This window comes from Primulina tabacum, chromosome 13 (assembly GCF_025594145.1).
Source record: "Primulina tabacum isolate GXHZ01 chromosome 13, ASM2559414v2, whole genome shotgun sequence".
Classification (NCBI taxonomy): Eukaryota; Viridiplantae; Streptophyta; class Magnoliopsida; order Lamiales; family Gesneriaceae; genus Primulina; species Primulina tabacum.
Window position 1 is genome coordinate 23,816,327 of NC_134562.1, and position 18,580 is coordinate 23,834,906.

The 18,580-nt window shown below is 41.0% G+C and overlaps 1 long non-coding RNA gene across 2 annotated transcripts; it reads left to right on the plus strand.

The window, feature by feature from the left end:
- The first annotated feature begins 16,247 nt into the window (after positions 1-16,247).
- On the plus strand, positions 16,248-17,236 carry LOC142522867 (uncharacterized). 2 transcript variants are annotated; one of them, XR_012814541.1, is made up of 3 exons: positions 16,248-16,329; positions 16,427-16,598; positions 16,684-17,236. It is a non-coding gene; the product is annotated as an uncharacterized LOC142522867 (long non-coding RNA). The 2 variants fall into 2 exon arrangements; XR_012814540.1 differs by having other exon boundaries at positions 16,427-17,236.
- The last annotated feature ends 1,344 nt before the right edge of the window (positions 17,237-18,580 follow it).

Sequence of the window (18,580 nt, forward strand, 5' to 3'; positions counted from 1 at the left end):
ACATCCCCTGGTCCATCTCTAACCCAAGTGGAAGACAAGCACATCAAGGGCCCATGTATTCTCCTATAAATACCAGGTTTGAGTGTTCAGTTGATTCATTTACTATATTATTTCAGCAGTACCTTTAGCTGCTCCCCTCATATATCCTCAGTCTCTGACTTGAGCGTCGGAGGGGCTACGCCAGGACACCCTCCTGGCCCCTTTCTAACGATCTTATTTGTGATTTCAGGCTCAGGGTAATTTCAAAGCCTGCGTCTTGAGACGAGGTCGGAATAACCTCGTCAAGAGACCAGAGCCGAGCAGTCCCATCACAAGACCAGGGCCGAGCAAACCCGTTCCAATGAGAATGTGGGGAACTTGATCCTGGAGCAATTGGGCCAATTTATCACCCGGACTGTAATGCCCGGAATCTTATTTGATAAATTGCGATTATTGATTTATAAATTGTTGTTATTATGGGCGGAAATGATCGGACCGGGAAAGACGAGAAAATACATGAAATGTGTGCGAGGGCAGTAACATTGACGCACATGCGCGACACGATGCGCGCACATGCGCGAAATAGGCAGAAGTTCTCGCGCATATGCGCGATGTGAGTGCGCGCATATGCGCGAGTCATATGGGAACCCGGATTGAAGAACGGATACCATATAGAATTGTTATGATTTTCTGAGTTGGATTGATTGAGATATGATATCAGATTTGTATCGTTATTGATTATGAGATGTTGGGATTGACATCCGATTGAGACTATATTGCTGGGTATATCGAGATTGTGCAGTTATGCTGTTGAAACAGAATTTGATTCAGTTCTAATTATATCCAGTATTGATTTAAGTTGTATAGTAATACGATACCCTCGATATTGTTATTGCCAGATTGATATTGACAGGCTTTGAATCCGAGGCTTCGACAGAGTCAGATAGACAGAAAGAAAGGTATAAATCAACGTTGATTCGGGATTGCACAACTCGAGTTTGATTCAACTTGAGTTTCCCAAAATCACATACTGAATTATATTGCATTGATATTTGCAATTCTTGAGATTGATTTGCTTAGTCAATTGCTTTATAGCAGAGCAGGTGTCGAGTCATTGGCTGATGTGCCTAGTCATTGGCTGATGTGCCAAGTCTTTGGCTGATTCGCCAAGACACCGGAGGATTGGTTTATATCGATGTCGCTTAGGAGTTGATTCATTCCTATCGCTGAAATTCGATATAGATGCCCATATCCAGGAACCGGGATCCCTAGATTAGAAATGAGTCGAGTCTGAGATGACGAGTCTAGAGTTTTATTTACAGCCTCATATCGATATATGTCTTCTGAGTTGATACATGATGTTGATATATGTTTCATGCTTTTATATATGCTTTTATATGACTGCATATTTATATTGTTTATACTGGGATATATTTCTCACCGGAGTTACCCGGCTGTTGTCTTGTTTGTATGTGTGCATGACAACAGGTGAGACAGGATCAGGGTCACGAAGAGAATGAGAGATTCCAGATTAGCGTGGAGATCCGGACTTAGAGTAGAGGGAATTTCAGTACTTGATGTAGTGGCTGAACTCTAGTTGGAATAAACATATGTTGTACATGATTTGTACTTTATATTGAGATTTATATCAGATTGATTACTTTACGTTTCCGCATTGTATTTTAAAAAAAAAATTTAGACCCAGATTAATTAAATGATCCTAATAATGATTAAGAAGATGGATTAGGTTCGGGTCCCCACACGGACAGTGGATGAGGCCATGAAGAGGAACCAAAAGTGTAACGTACCGTACTTTTAAACTACTTGAAATTCGCGGAAAAATAAAATTTTTCTTAAATATAAAATAAACTTTCAAATTCATAAATAAACTGTCCAACAAAAGTATTTACAATAAGATGGATCACAATAAATTTTGCTAAAGAAAATTCTTGTTTATAAATCAAAACCAAAACGTAAAATCAGAGTATTTTGAACATTTCATAAAACTTAAAATATGGCGGTCCTCGGGTTTAGCCTCCCGCTCAGTCCAAGCCAGCTCACCGGTCCCCACTTCTCGTCTCTTCAAACTCATCCTCACCTGCATCGATCAATTCTCGTGAGCCTAAAAACTCAAAATGTATAAACTGGAAGTAACGAGTACTATGTAATAAGATCACATACAGCTTTAAAATAGAACGTACATACTGGAACTTGAACTTGCATAAATAAGATTGAGCATACGTGCATACATACATAGACGTGCCATCAACATAAAACGTTTCTTATACATACTTACATCGTACATACTTGAACATACATAAACTTCATCATTTTGCGTAGAGGCATGTTTCAAAGCAAGTGACCTATACATAAAGACGCCTGATCAGACTAAACCACACTACTGGGCTGACAGGAAAGATCCACTGTCACATACATGAGATCTCCGTTCATAATTTAACAGGTGGATTGGTCTCTGGTCATACTTTACCGCTTTCCAATCCTATAAACGGGGTGGATTGGTCCCTGATCATACTTTACCGCTTTTCAATCCCATACATAATTTGGTCACAAGACATTTAGCATACCTCAAAAACTTAAAAGTATTTTCTTTGCATGTCTAACATACTTACTTGGCGTTGCGGGATTCGTTGGATCTCGCTTGGGGCCACTGCTACACATACTGACACATTAACAAGTGCTTAGCTTTCATACTTAGACGTACTACTCGTACTCAACCCCGAAGTAAATAAGTGGCTTATGACGTTCTAGAAAATTCGGGACTTGACATCTTTTAATCATACTAACCATGACATCAAACCCCGAAACAAGCTCTAAAATGACTTGTGAACATTTCCCAAAAATAAAAGACATGAACTCACTATTGAACTTGAAAAGATGGAAGAACCCAAACACTCTCATAGATGGGGCCGTGCTCGGGCAGTAAAACTTTACCGCTCGAGCGCCAGGTCTTCTGGGAAAAACACTCGGACAGAAGGAGTGGCGCTCGGGCGGTAAAATATTACAGCTCGGGCGCTGAGTCTTCTGGACTCCGCGACTAGCATCTTAATACTCCTAACTAAAATAATACGATTCGTGAACCAATCAATCGAGACTCGTCCTAGGACACTATGACCCTGACCCGACTCCGCAAAAACGCCCCAAACGTTCCCAAAGAAACGACGCACTACAAACAACGCAATAAAACCCATAAACTCAATTTTGACACCAATTGTTTCCTACGATTTCTAATGCAACCAACAACTATCGACACGAAACGAAACATCAAAACTCATCCCAAACTCATACTCAATATACCTAAACACAGCAGCGATCACCCGACGATTCCCAACGAAGCCTGCAACAAATAAACTTCAAGAACACATCAATAGCATAATTTTCAGAAAACGCAATTTGAGCAGCCCCACGAAAAAACACCATAACTCACACAATTTTTATTCAAATATTTCGAATTTTATATCAAATCGAAGGTATCAAAAAGTTCTACGTTTCATATGTTGAAAGTTTTTCCAAAAAGTTGACCGAAAAGTCGCAGAATTTAAAATGACTGCAAACTTTGAGTTTTGAGATCCAAAAACATTTCAAAACCAATCCAAGCATTTTTGCTCAAAATTTTGCATAACATTCACATGGTTTTCATACAATAAACATCAAAATATTTACTATGACAAGATCGATGCAGAAACGAAAGAATATACATGCCTTTAAATCTTTAACGTTACCGAACGACGACACCGAAGTGGGAAGGATGCGAGAGACGATCCGGAACGAACGTGACGCGATTTTCTTGAAATAAAACTCACAAAAATTTGCTGGAACGCTGAAGGAATGGGGCGGCTGCTCTCCCTTTAGAACCCTAAGTTTTTCTATTAAAATTGTGTAATTGAAATGTGTATGTGTGTGTTGTGTGTTTAGCATGTATATGTGTGTGTTAGTGGTGTGTGTGCGTGTGTTTTAGTAAATTAGGGAATAAAAATTTTCTTAATTAAAAATAAAAGTTTTGATTAAAAGTTAATCCTCCCTACCTACACCAAATCCCCTAATTTAAAATAAGATGCACACTCACTAACTTTAAAAGTTTTAAAATTCTAAAATCACATAAATAAATACTTTAGGCTTTAAAATGCTAAATCTTAATAAATTATTTAAAATTTCCCATCTTAACTTAAAATAAAATATCGCATTTTAAAATTGCCAAAAATCGTCGCCGGTCTCATTTCCTCGATTCCGCATCGAATAATCGCCTGAAACATGAAACTCAAGAAAACATTTTAACGTGCGTCAGATAAACATTAAAATACTGCAATTTAATAATCATGCATCACTAAAAATCATTTTAAATTTAAATAAATGATTTAAAAATTAAATAAATGCATGAGTTTTACGTGTACTGATTTTGAGCTCTACAAATAGTCTATGTTTGTAGAGGAACATGCCGCTCGTCAGGAGCGAGAAGAAAACGTTGAAGCCCACCAGAGCAGGGTTGAAGAGACACAGTCCCTCCAAAGTGGGGAGATTAGTGAGATGGGGGAGATGTGGAAGAAAATACGGATGTTGAGGTATCAGGTAGGAAGCAGGGCGCCGGTACCCAAGAGAGGAAGTCCTTTTTCACTAGCCATCTTGGAAGAAGGGCTTCCTCCAAATTTCCGACAGTCAAACGTGGGAGAATATGACGGACATAAGGACCCCAAAGAACACTTGGGGAGATTTGAGAACGCGGCTATGTTGCACCAATATTCGGATGGAGTCAGGTGCAGGGTGTTTCTGGGCACGTTGGTGAGATCCGCCCAGCAATGGTTTAATACCCTGCAGCCCAACTCCATACAGTCTTTCGAGAATTTTTCTACCGCTTTCCTGCACCGGTTTGCTAGCAACAAAAGGCACCATAAAAATTATTTGAGCATGTTCGTGATGAAACAACAAGAGGCTGAAACCTTGCGAGAATTTGTCCAGCGTTTCAACGGTTCAGCGCTGGAGATACCGGCGGCTACCCCTGACATCATGATAAATGCCTTTACACAAGGACTGATGGGAGGGGAGTTTTTCAAGTCGCTGGTCAAGAAGCCTCCGTAAAGCTATGATGATCTGTTGGCTCGAGCTGAGAAATATGTAATCTTGGAAGATGCCCAACGGTACAGAAGGATGGAGAACCGGCCCGGAGGAAGTAGAGTTGAGGGAGCGGAGAGAGGAGGAAGAAAGAGGGGTGGGGGGGAAGAGAAGAGGACAAAACTAGAAGTAGAGGACAATTTTCATCACATGTTCCTCTGAATAGGAATCAGGATAAATTGATGGAAGTGAGTGAGTCAGGGGAGAGGGAGGAGAAGTCGCAGAGGGTTGAGAGCAGTGCTCGGCCTCCGTCGTGTGGCAGACAAGAAGGATCCTCGTCCGAAAGTGAACTGAGATCTCGACCGTCTTCTAGGCAGGGTCGAGGCACTCCATGGATAAATCAGAGGGTCGAGGAGCCGAGAAGAGAAGGTCGAGGTCAGGATGTCCCTCGGGAGCCCGTTGAACCGAGGAGGGGAACGAATGAGGATAATCACCCTACGAGATGAATTATTCATATGATCTCGGGGTGTGCTACTGATGGAGATTCCGGGCAAGCTCGGAAAGCGCATGGGAGGAAGTTGGAAAATTTTGAAATATCTAGTGTGCGGACCTACCCCAGGATCCTGTCATCAGTTTTGGGACGGAAGACCTCCGAGGCATTGTGGCTCCACATAACGATGCCTTGGTGGTGACGAATATCGTTGCCAATTACGATGTGGAACAAATCTTCATTGATAATGAAAGCTATGTGAATATCTTGTTCAATAGTACTTTGGATCAGATGAAGGTGGAAGGATTTGAGTTCGAACCGATCTCTACTCCTTTATATGGGTTGCAGGACATGCCATCCCGCCGCTGGGTCAGATTGTTCTTCCTCTATCTTTGGGACATGAACCTCGGCGAGTAACAAAGATGACAAGATTTACCGTGGTGGACACCCCATCCGCTTATAATGGAATTCTGGGGCGACCAGCCCTAAAAGATTTCAGAGCGGTAGCGTCCACATATCATCAGAAGCTGAATTTTCCTATAGGGAAGGGGGTTGGAGTCCTGTGCGGGGATCAGAAGGTTGCACGTTGGTGTTATGAAGGAATAGTGAAGGAAGAGGGAAAGAGGGCACAGGTGGAGGTGGATATGATAAGGAGGGGGAGGAGCGGGTTGCCTGTGGTGAGGAAGGAAGGTTCAAGAAGTGATGGATGAAGAATCGGAGGTCATAGCATTGGGACCCGAGAAAAAGATGCTCAGAATAGCCCCTGACCTTGACCCAAGGGTTAGGGAGGAACTCATTACTTGCTTACAGACCAATCTCAACGTGTTCGCTTGGTCAGCTCAAGAGCTCACCGGGACGACCCCGGGTGTGGCAGAGCATCGGTTAAACATCTTGCCGAATGCCCGCCCGATAAAATAGAAAACGAGATATTTCGGGCCTGAGAAGGATAAATTTATAAAGTAAGAAGCGAGAGAATTGATCGAGGCTGGGCACATTCGGGAAGTGAAATTTCATACTTGGCTATCAAATGTTGTCCTAGTCCCGAAGAGTTCAGGGAAGTGGAGGATGTGCTTGGACTTCAGAGATCTCAATAAGGCGTGCCCTGAAGATTTTTATCCTTTGCCTCGGATAGATCAGTTAGTGGTCTCGACAGCTGGACACCAATATATGTGCATGTTGGATGCCTATCATGGGTACCACCAGATTCCCTTGGCTGTGGAGGACCAAGATAAAGTGAGTTTCATCACCTCTGAAGTAACTTTCTGCTACATGGCCATGCCCTTCGGACTCAAAAATGCCGGAGCCTCGTATCAACGATTGATGGATAGAGTATTTTTTGAGCAGGTGTGAAGGAATGTCGAAGTGTATGTGGACGACATCATGGTAAAGTCTAAGGATTCAACACAGCTCATACCTGACTTAGTGGAGACCTTTTTCACCCTCAGGTCCTATGGGCTGAAGTTGAACCCTCAGAAGTGTATCTTTGGGGTGAGGAGTGGGAATTTTCTGGGTTATATGGTGATAGAGAGGGGGATTGAGGCCAACCCTGAGAAAGTTCAAGCTATCCAAGATATGGTCTCTCCCTAGGGACCCAAAGATGTTCAGCAGTTGACAGGGAGGATTGCTGCGCTGGGCACGTTTTATCTCGAGGTTCGCTCACAGAAGCTAACCATTCTTCCGGACCTTGCGTAAGGAGAAAAAATTTGAATGGGGTCCGAATTGTGAGAAGGCTTTCACAGAATTGAAGGAGTACCTTGCTGAGCTTCCTGTCCTGGCCAAACCGGCAACAGGTGAGCCGTTGTGGGTATATTTATCTGCCACTGAAGGGGCTATGAGTTCGGTCCTTGTCAAGCCTGAGGGATCAGTGCAACAGCCGGTTTACTATGTTTCGCATGCACTCAAAGAGGCCGAGATCAGATATTCAGGGTTGAAAAAATTGGCTTTGGCTTTGGTGATGACAGCAAGACGTTTGAGACCCTACTTCTTGTCTCATCCAATTGTTGTGCTCACCAATATTCTATTGAGAAAGATCTTAACTCATTCAGATATGTATGGCCGTTTGGTTAAGTGGACTACTGAACTGGGAGAGTATGACATCCAGTATGAGCCGAGAACAGCTATTAAAGCGCAAGCCTTAGCCGATTTTCTAGCTGAGACCGTGCATCAAGAAAATGAGGACCCTTGGAAAGTATATGTGGATGGTTCCTCTTCAAAGGAGGGAAGTGGGGTGGGAGTGGTACTGATTTCACCAGCTGGGGAGGAGGTGAAGTTAGCGGTAAGGTTGGAATTTCGAGCTTCCAATAATGAGACAGAGTATGAGGCTGTGTTGGCAGGACTTCGAGCAGCCAGGAACGTCGGAGCTACCCGGGTGAAACGTTTGCTTATTCATTTTCTTAAAAAGTACTAGAATTTTTTTTTTAAAATCCTCACACTTTCGGTTATACATCCACATATTCATAAAATACCTTTGCACCCTTATTTTTTTTTAAATAAACACCCAACTACTATTTGAAAATGCAAAAAGAAATAGTCAAGACAATAAATCGTAAAGCGTTTTACCAAGCCTAAAAAGCAATAAATATTTGAAAAGTGTAGCCCATACTACCTCTCAAAAATCTCTCAAAAGCATAAAGTAAAATGTTGAAAAAAACTTTAACTTAAAGTCATAAACTTTTATGCGGAAATAGAAGCGCTAGTCCTCGGGTTATGTGCACCGACAGTCCAGCAAGTCACTCGTCAAGACCTCCAATATCATAGTTATTTATTTCACCTGCATCAACACACCTAGTGAGTCTAAAGACTCAACACGTCCTATCTTTGATAACAAGTAATACGTAATACAGTTAACATATAACGGTGAAAAATACTTGTACTTAAAATATCATTTTCATGAGGATTCATAAACTTAAACTTAAATGTTTTCGTAAACATTTTCATGATGCATAAAAATATTTTCAAAAGACATAATCATATCACTTAAACATATTCATATTCATGTCCATATTCGTATTCATATTCATGTTCGTGTTTGTTAAATTCAGATCGTGATTGTGACTCGTATTCTTGATCGTATTGGGCGATGGATTCATCAAAAGAAAACCACAGTACTGGGCGGCGGGGGACACCAGCAACACTCTCACCTGTCAACTGGACCCTGACCAACGTATTAACATATTCGTATTCGTATCCGTATCCAAGGAAACACGATCGTCGAGCTCCCACTGGGACCATAACCCTCACGACATTTCCAACATATTCAGTAGTCACAATCCCTTCACATCTTTCAACATGTCGTTTTGAAGGTGTTTTAATTCCGAAAAATCCCAAACTTTAATATAAAATTTCTAAATTTTAAATTTAGTCTTTTTATAATATTTTAGCCCTTATGGACCGCAACTCGACCCCCGTGAGCCCTTTTCCAATTTAATTTAGTGGTTAAAACCCTTAATTGACCCTTGAAGGTTCAACCCGAGCCATCTTTCGATTTTATCGAGCCACCCCCAAATCATAATGAACCAGACCATTACCAAACCACTTAGGTACCCTACTGAACCATAAGAACCCACAGAAAACCCCCAAACATAAAAACCCAAGTCCCCCAAGTCCCACCATGTGCTGGCCGAGAACTGCATAGGTATGACCCTCACGTTTTGGTGCCTAGGACTCTAACCCATGGCTTGGCTCTCTAACCAGCCACTCCAGCACTCGCCTAGGACCCTTAGGACGCACCCTGACCCAGCCCTTGAACCCCAGGCCAAGCCTCATAGCCCCCACGCAAGCACTGAACCTGCGCGCCTCACATGCACTCTCGGGTAGGAGCCCATAGTGGGTAGGACTCCTCCCAGTCCCCTTAGTTTGAACCCTGGCATGATTAAGACCCTACCCTTGACTCCCTCGTGACCCTGGACAACCCCTGGAACGAGCCAACCAAGCCCTGGCATTCCAACATGAAACCCGAACTCCATGACAGTTTGCACAGGAAAGTGCTTCTCCTTTTTTTTCTCGATTCGGTGCAGCGTGTGTGCGTATGGTTTGGTGTCCAAATTCACGTGAGAGCATGATGGTCTGATCCTATATCATGGCAGTCCCTTATTCCATATAAATACATGTTATTGGCAAAAAAAAAACTCATGTTTTAGAACCCATATACATGAAATTTCGAAAATAATGCAAAGTGACACTTGAATTTCGTATTTTTCATGCACAAAAATATAATATGGTGTGATGATGTTTTAGAAGGGAAGAGTAGGCGTGCCTTTGCGAGATTTACGCACGAAAAACCGTTGGCGATGACGAAGAACGGAGCAAGGCCTTTGGCTTGAATCACCTTGGCAAATTCTCAAAAATTTCTTCAATTACTAAGCAAGTGTGTGCCGTGTAGTCTAGGTAGGATTTCAGAATTGTGGGCGTGAGTTTTCAATGGGAGTTGTAGGGTTTTGGGGTGCTAATCATATATTATATACTAATTAAACACTAACAAGGCTTTTAGGCCTATTAAGCCATCAATTAGGCCCATTAGTTTAATTAAGATTTAAATAAAATATTAAAATAGTTTTTGGTAAAATAGTTTGTAGATTAAATAGCCGGGTTGCTAAAAAGTTCGCATTTTTGATGAAAAACCAACACCGATAAAATTTTCGTCCCGGCGTATTAAATCATCTCAAAACCCCATATTTTCAAAAATAAGAAAAACCCACAATCATATTTTAAATAATTGAAAATAATTATTTAATAAAAACATTTTCTATTTTTCAGCCATCGGTATCCATTCGTCGATCGCAACTCGAATAACTTTTTTAAAAATATATTTTAATGCAACCATGTAGAAAAGTATATTTTAAACATGAAAATATGCACAACATAATTAAATAATGCAATTAAAACATTTAATTAAAATACAAAAGAATTTAATAATTGCATGCATGTGGTTTGCGTGGACCTTTAAATTTCCGGGGCGTTACACCGGGTACTTATTTTTTTTTGACTCACAGCTGGTATCACAACAGATGAAGGGAATGTATGATGTGAAACATGAAAAACTTATTGAGTATGCTCAAGAAGTGGATAGAGTCAGAGAGAAATTCACAGAGATTACATTTGAACAGATTCCCAAGAAAGAAAATGAAAAGGCGGACAATCTAGCCAAAATTGCTGGAACAATGGGAAGTTGGAAGACTAGAGATGTGGTATTTCAAGTTGAATTCACACCTCACACGAGTTCGCCCACAGTTGAACAGGAGGAGGAGGATTGGAGGAGTGGCATAATTAACTACCTGAAAGTGGGAAAGCTTCTTGATAACCCTCGCGAAGCTCGTAAGTTGAAGACAAAGTGTTCGTGTTATGTGATGGTCGGAGAAGTGTTGTATAGAACATCTTTTGCAGGGCCGCTTCTTCGATGCTTGAGTTTTCAAGAGGCTGATTATGTACTCCGAGAAGTTCATGAGGGGTGCTGTGGAAATCACCTGGGGGCTTATGCGTTTGCAAGGAAGGTGCTGCTAGTCGGTTATTGTTGGCCCTCAGTGCTGCATGATGCTCAAGAGTTAGTGATGTCTTGTGATAGTTGTCAATGTCATGCCCGGTTGCATCACCGGCCGACCGCGATGATGAAGGATATCACGGCCGCCTGTCCTTTTGACCAATGGAGAATGGATATTGTGGGATCTTTTATTATAGCTCATGATCAGAAGAAGTTCTTATTGGTGGCAGTTGACTATTTCTTGAAATGGGTGGAAGTAGAGCCGTTGGCAAGAATCACTGAGAATGACGTCCTGAAATTCTTGTGCAAGAATATAGTGTGCAGATATGGGGTGCGTAGAAGATTGATATCTGATAATGGGAGACAGTTCCAAGGGGCTAAGATCCAAGCCTGGTGTAAAAAAATGAAGATCTAACAAGTCTTTACATCTGTAGCTTACCCGCAGAGTAATGGGTAGGTGGAGGTGACTAATCAGACGCTGGTGCAGGGTCTGAAGGTTCGACTTGGAAATGCTAAGGAAAATTGGGTGGATGAATTACCAAGCGTCTTATGGGCGTACTGAACCACTCCAAGAGAAGGAACCAAAGAAACTCCTTTCAGTTTGGTTCTATGGTAATGAGACAGTGCTCTCGGCTTAGATTGAGTTGGAATCGGCAAGGGTAATGTTTTATGACGAGGACAATGGTGCGAGACACGCCACTGACCTTGATCTTCTGGAAGAAAAGAGAGAGACTGCCAGCATTCACATGGAAGCTTATAAGAACCGCATTGCACAGTCTTATAATCGGAGGTTCATTCAGAGAAACTTTCAGGTAGGTGACTTGGTCCTGAGAAAGGTGCAAGAAGAGCAGAGAGGAAATTTGGACCCAAAGTGGTAGGGTCTCTTCAAAGTTATCGAAAGGATGAGCTCTGGAGTCTATTACTTGGAGAATGCGCAAGGCAAGGCATTGAAGAGGCCCTGGAACGCTTATCACCTTAGAAAAAATTATCCTTGATTTACTTGTTGATGTATTTCATTTCGAATATTCCTATGTAATCATTTGGGATTCAATAAAATCAAGTTTTTCTTTTCAGTTCATAAATGTTGTTGTATTTTGAGGGGAGAAAAGTTATTTTATCCTACTAAGGCATCGCCTAGTAGAGGAGTAGCGTCTAGGAGAAAAATTAAATTTTCTTACTAAGGCATCGCCTAGTAGAAAAGCAGCATGCAGGAGAAAAATTAAAATTTTCCTACTAAACCATCGCCTAGTAGAAGCGCAGCGTGCAGGAGAAAAATTAAAATTTTCCTACTAAGGCATCGCCTAGTACAGGAGCAGCGTGCAGGAGAAAAATTAAAATTTTTCTACTAAGGCATCGCCTAGTAGAGGAGCAGAGTGCAGGAGAAAAATTTTTATTTTCCTACTTATGCTGTGCCTAGTAGAGGAGCAGAGTTGGGGCGGGAAAAAATTTTTATTTTCCTACTTATGCTATGCCTAGTAGAGGAGCATAGTTGGGAAGAAGAAAAAACATTTTATTTTCCTGCTAAGGTATCACCTAGCAGAGGAGTTAGAGAGCGAGGGTGTTGAATTTTTATTTTCCTGCTAAGGTATCACCTAGAAGAGGAGTTAGAGAGCGAGGGTGTTGAATTTTTATTTTCCTGTAAGACATCGCCTAGCAGAGGAGTTAGAGAGCGAGGACGTTGAATTTTATTTTCAACCTAAGGCATCGACTAGCAGAGGAATTCGCACTCCGCCGATTTTATTCACCCTAGTGATTTAAATACATCAGAGATAAATTCAGAAGAAGCAGTGAATGCAAATGCAAAATACTCAATATGGCAGAAAACGAGTTCGTACATACCGAAAGTGCGCAAAAGGAGAGATATAAACGTCATAAAATCCATAGTCGCATAATATATGAAAAGTAAAGTAGTGCAGAAAATAACAGAATATGGCCCGAAGACATACAATGTCTGCATAAATGAAAAAATTACATAAGTAAAGGAGCTCGGTTTAAGAATCATGGGAGAGACTCGCTATGAAACCCTCAATGTCGATGAAGTCAGTAGAGGCGTCTGGCGGAGGATAGCCCTGAGCCTTGAAAAGGCCTGACTGCACCCTCGAAACCCACCTCCAGGAAATGATAACCTTTAGGGGCGCAGATCTCGGTGAACTCCTCGGACTTGAGGAATTCTTCCTTGAATGAAGAAGCTTCGAAGCATGTTGCGCCTTGGCGTCCTTGAGGTCCCTACGGATTTGTGCTGCTTCAGCTCGAGCATTCTTTAACTCTTCTTTCAGCCTCTGGTTCTCCTTCGCGTGGTCCCCTGCCCGTCACTGATGCTCCTGTTTCTCCTTCAGAAGCTCGTCACCTCGAGCTTGAGACTCCGGAAGCTCCTTAGCATGTGTCACTTTCATCTCATCAATAGTAACCTGGAGCTGGTCATTTAGAGCCTTGCCCTCGCGTAAGTCTTGGCAGGCGCTAGATCGAGTGGCGTTAGCGCGCTCAACCAACTCCCCTACGTACATCATGTCCTGAATAAGTAGACAAGAGTGAAAAGACAACAAGAATATCAAACATGTATTGGACATCAATCTAGAAACTAGAAGGATAAGTATACCTCAGTGATACTGCTGCATGTTCGGCGAGTGAGTTCAGACCACCCCAGTGAACTCATGAATGCTGCATCCGTGTCAGAGGGAAGCCTGATATATTATATTCTGAGCCAGATGAGTAGGACCCCGCCCCACGATGGTCGAATTCGGGGTGTATAGAGGATGTACCCCCGATGCAGGGGGAGGCCCCTCCTCCGACCCGGACCCTTCTGGAAAAGAGACCGATACGACTGAGATCTCAGAAATCTTGCGCTTACCATGTTGTGGGACTGACGGGCTAGGATCAGTGGACGCCTTCTTCTTACCAGACGAAGGAGGGGACTTGGCTCGAGGAGGTGGAGAGGAGGCTCGCTTTGGGGTGGAGGAGGATGAGCCTGCCTTCTTCTTCACAGCAGTAGGGGAGCTAGCAGGTCTCTTCGCAGTAGTAGAGCAAGAACCTATTTTCTTCTTCTCAGCAGCATAACAGTCTCCCTTTATGCCCATCGTGACTGCTGGAATGACTGACTTCTGGGGGGCGGAGGATGAAGTCCCAGCCTTCTTTTTCGCAACCTCGCGAAGCAATGGAGCATTCATGATTCTAACACCTGCAAATAAAAACAGTGAACCGAATGAGAATATTATCAAAGAACACAATATCAAAAGAGAGACAGAAAGGGTGAAGAGATGAGAATATCTACTGGCGTCCTCCTTCAGCTTAATTTTCGCGGGACTTAACCCGGCATGGCACAGGAGATCTTCAAATAGAAGTTGGGGAATGCTAAAGTATCGAACTCCTAGTATACTCATTATCTGCAGATATTTCTTATATTTCTTGTAACCCTTAGAAAGTTCAGGCTTGGTGAAAGTAGGGTACCAATCGGTAGAACAAGTCAATTCTTCGGGTGGCTGGATAAAGAAGAAGTATTTTTTCCAGTCCTTCACATGACTAGGAGCCCCCTCGAAAAGCTTATGGCTAGACCGAGAAGTCACATAAAATGGTCCTTCTTTTGATCTGGACAGAACTAAGAAGTAGGAGAAGGTGATGCAATTCAAAGGGAGGTCTAGGGCCCGGAATAACACAGTGAAACAGCTTATCAAGCGGAGAGCATTGGGAGTGAGCAGACCCAGATGCACTTGATAATAATTGCTCGACTCCTGGAAGAAGTCACATAAGGGAAAACGAAGATCGGCATCAAGGTGGTGCTGAAAGAAGGTGTAGCAGCCCTTGGGAGCTAGATAGGGTCGGTCTTTAGAGGTAGGAATGATGATCTTATGTGAGGGATGAATGTGCCACAAATTCCTAAGTTTTGACTCACTACCAGGAAGGGATGTGGGATGACAAATGACCGTACCAAGTAAATTTCTCTAACACGGTATGCCTTCGTCGCCGATAAATCGAGGATAACCCAATTAATCAAACTTTGAACCTACGATTCAGTTCGACTCGGGAGGGGGAGACTGGTGATACCCCATGGATGGGCCCACTACCCCTGGCCCATCCTCTAGCCCAAGTGGAAGACAAGCCCATCAAGGGCCCATGTATTCTCCTATAAATACCAGGTTTGAGTGTTCAGTTGATTCATTCACTATATTATTCTCAGCATCACCCTTAGCTGCTCCCCCCATATATCCTCAGTCTCTGACTTGAGCGTCGGAAGGGCTACGCCAGGACACCCTCTTGGCCCCCTTCTAACGATCTTATTTGTGATTTCAGGCTCAGGGTAATTTCAAAACCTGCATCTGGACTAGTGACACTTGCTGAAAACGGAGCCTAAAATTTTCCGTGAGTATCATCCCAAATTTTAAGAACCTATTAATACGATATCAAAAATTTTAATTTACAAAGAATAAGTATTTTGAATTTATGTATCTTTTATATCTGATTTTATAATCGACAAATTTAATTTTGAAAACTCCCTTAATTGGGGAAAACTAATTGAACACATGACCATATTAATTGAAGGCTTTAGTTTTAAAATTCGATTGAGACCACATAAATCTCGGGCTCGACTGGGATAATTTTTTCAATATTCTTAACTCTAGAATCCCATATCTATGCTATTTTATTAAGTTTGAGACACTTAGAGTAACTAACTTTGGCGTCATGGTATGTTCTAATAATTATATATATTAATAAAATGTTCAAATTTTAATGCAAGTTACATGTAGTTCAGCGGTTAGAGTCATTGTTTTTTGGGGTTTAGGTTACAATTTCAATTCTCACTAAGGTGTTATTCTTTTTACTTTTATTTTTCAATTTATTTTAATTTATATATCAATATTATAGTGTAGTACTTCACTATTTCTTATAATTATATTTTGACCCTCATTTAAATATAAATCAAATGAATTATAAAAAATATTATAAAAACACGCAACGCGTGCGTCGGTGCACTAGTTTTAACTGAAAGCCACCACCATTAGAATCTGTGTCCATTTATTCTTCTCCAATTCTCCCGCTTCCCTTTGGATAAATTAGCAAGGCTCTGTCTTTAAAAAAATTTAGCAAGACTTTCTTCTCAGTTTTAATTAGTTTTCAATTACGAAATCTATCGAACAATTCTAATTTTTTTTAAGAATCTATCTACAAATTTTTTAATATGAAAATGTGGGAAGAAATTTTGATAAGAGGTCTAAATTTGACAATAATTTTAGCAAGACTTTGTCTTTAAAAGGATGATGAGAAGAGTTACTAAATCTGTATCCGCCACTTGAGCTGCTACGATGACCACTACCAGAACTTCTACCAGGTAGTTTCTTGTGCTGAGACGAGGAGGTAGAGGGCTTAGGTTTTTCTAGTTCTTTGCATCTCTCTCTCTTTTTGACATCAACATTCCCTTCTTGAAGGTAGTCAACAACTTCAGAAAGTTGTTTGCCAAGTATTTCAATGTGACCTGTTAGCAGAACTTCTTGTTTCTCGATTCGTTTCAAAATATGGAGAAAATTAGTGATTGAGCATGCATCTTAGTCTTGAATAATTCGAGATCCAGAGAAATCACAGTTTGATCCGGCAACCCAGGTATCTCATTCTAAATATTTGACAAAGATATATGAATTATATCGATGTCACTGAAATTTTGAGAAACATTTTCCTGTTCTGTGAGGTTTATTTATGGCGGAGACTGATTCAAAGAGTAAGAAGTTGGTTCAATCTGCAGTACACACTGTTCTGAGTGATCGTGCTGATCGGACGGATGGTAATAATGATGTACCAGACTAATCTGCTCAAACTATTGGTCAGCATTTTTATCTTGAAGCTCTTTTGTTGTTGGAGATGGATGAGCTTGAAACAAATTGCAGATTAAATCATCGACAGATGACATCGGAGAAGAAATGTTCTGTTGTTAGGTTTCTGTTTTTGTGTACTTTGGTAGAACTTGAGAGGACGAATCAGGTGTAGACTCTTCTGTGCCAATTTGTTGGAGAGAAATAGTAGTGATAATTATTGAATATGTTGTTGGAGGGGCAGATAACATGAATCAGTTCTAGAACAGTCGTACTGCCAAGTGATTGCAACATCTCGGCTGTGGTAGTCAAAGAGATTTTTGGAAGTCCCTCAAATAAGTACATATGATTTGTATTTATTCTAGCTGTTCTTCAGCTGGTTGTTGAATTGTTGGAATTTGAGATGGAATAGGATCAATCAAGATTTCTTGACGTGGAGGAATTAAATTTTCTGACTGATCTAGCTGTTTTAATTGTTTTTCTAAGTCCGTTTGGTTTGACGAGATCTCTTTTGTCAATCCATGAAATTGTTCTGTGAGAATAAATTTTTTTTCTTTTATATGTTACCAGAAGTCGCAGAGCGCTTTCTCTCAACATCATGGCTAGTAATTTTTGTCTCGTAAGGGTTTTTTCACTCACTTGGTTTATGTTGATTCCAAAACCTGCCTTTTAAGCTCGATCAAATACTCCAAATTCGTTAGAGTATTGATTGCAAAGAAATGAAGAATTATTCTGTGGTTCGGCCACCTGACAAATTTCTTCAGCTTGACTTGCACTCTACTTTCCACTTCGTTCATTGTCAGATTGATAACCGTATGTACTGTTGAAATCTGAAACGTTTACTATTCATTTTTTAAAAATTACTAGAAATTTTTTTCTAATTCATTCGACCGAAACACTAAGCGTTTAAAATATGAATATTTTGCACCATTTTAAAAAAACAACCAAATATTATATGAAAATCCAAGAGAAAGTAATTCAAAGCTGATGGATCGGTTCGGACACCTGCGAGGGTACTTCAAACACAATAATCTCAATGAGCTGTAATAGCTCGTGTTCTAAGAATGTATACATCGATGAGATATATCGAGTTTGGTTTCAAATCAAGCGGAAAACACTCGAAGTAATCCATAGTTAAGAAAAATTTAATGATTTTAAAGACTAGTGTAAACTGATCGACTAAAATACGGGGAATCAGTTCTGGCTTCTATCAGTTCAGCTATAGAAAGAATTGAACTGATATCAGCTGAACTGATCAAGTCAATTTAAAAAACAATTAAGCAGTTAATACATAAGTTATGTTTATGAATGTTCGGAGATTTAAACTGCTCCTACGTCACCCCTTCTACCACCTTGGGTAGAATTCACTAGAAGACTTTGATTTATACAACACCTTGTACAAACCCACTCAACTTAGGACTTAACCACTGCCTAATTGAAAAATCCTAGTCTAGACTGAAGGCATCACCTTCCAGCCAACACTTGTTTAACGTCTGTGTGCCAAAGACTACATACACAACTTTTACGTCTTTGTGCAAGACGATATTTGAGTGGTGGTGTGTGTGTCAGAGAACTGATCTATGAAAACAACCCAAAAGGTTTTCTCACACACTGAGAGAAATAAGCTTTTACACTAAGCTGATATAACTTGAAATGTTCCCTCGACTGAGCTGATTGCTTCTTTGTAAGCTGATATGCAATAAGAGTGCCCTTTATTTTCTCTCTTGTTTTTCCACCCTATTTATGTGTTGATGGTCTTGATCTATATTTATAGTA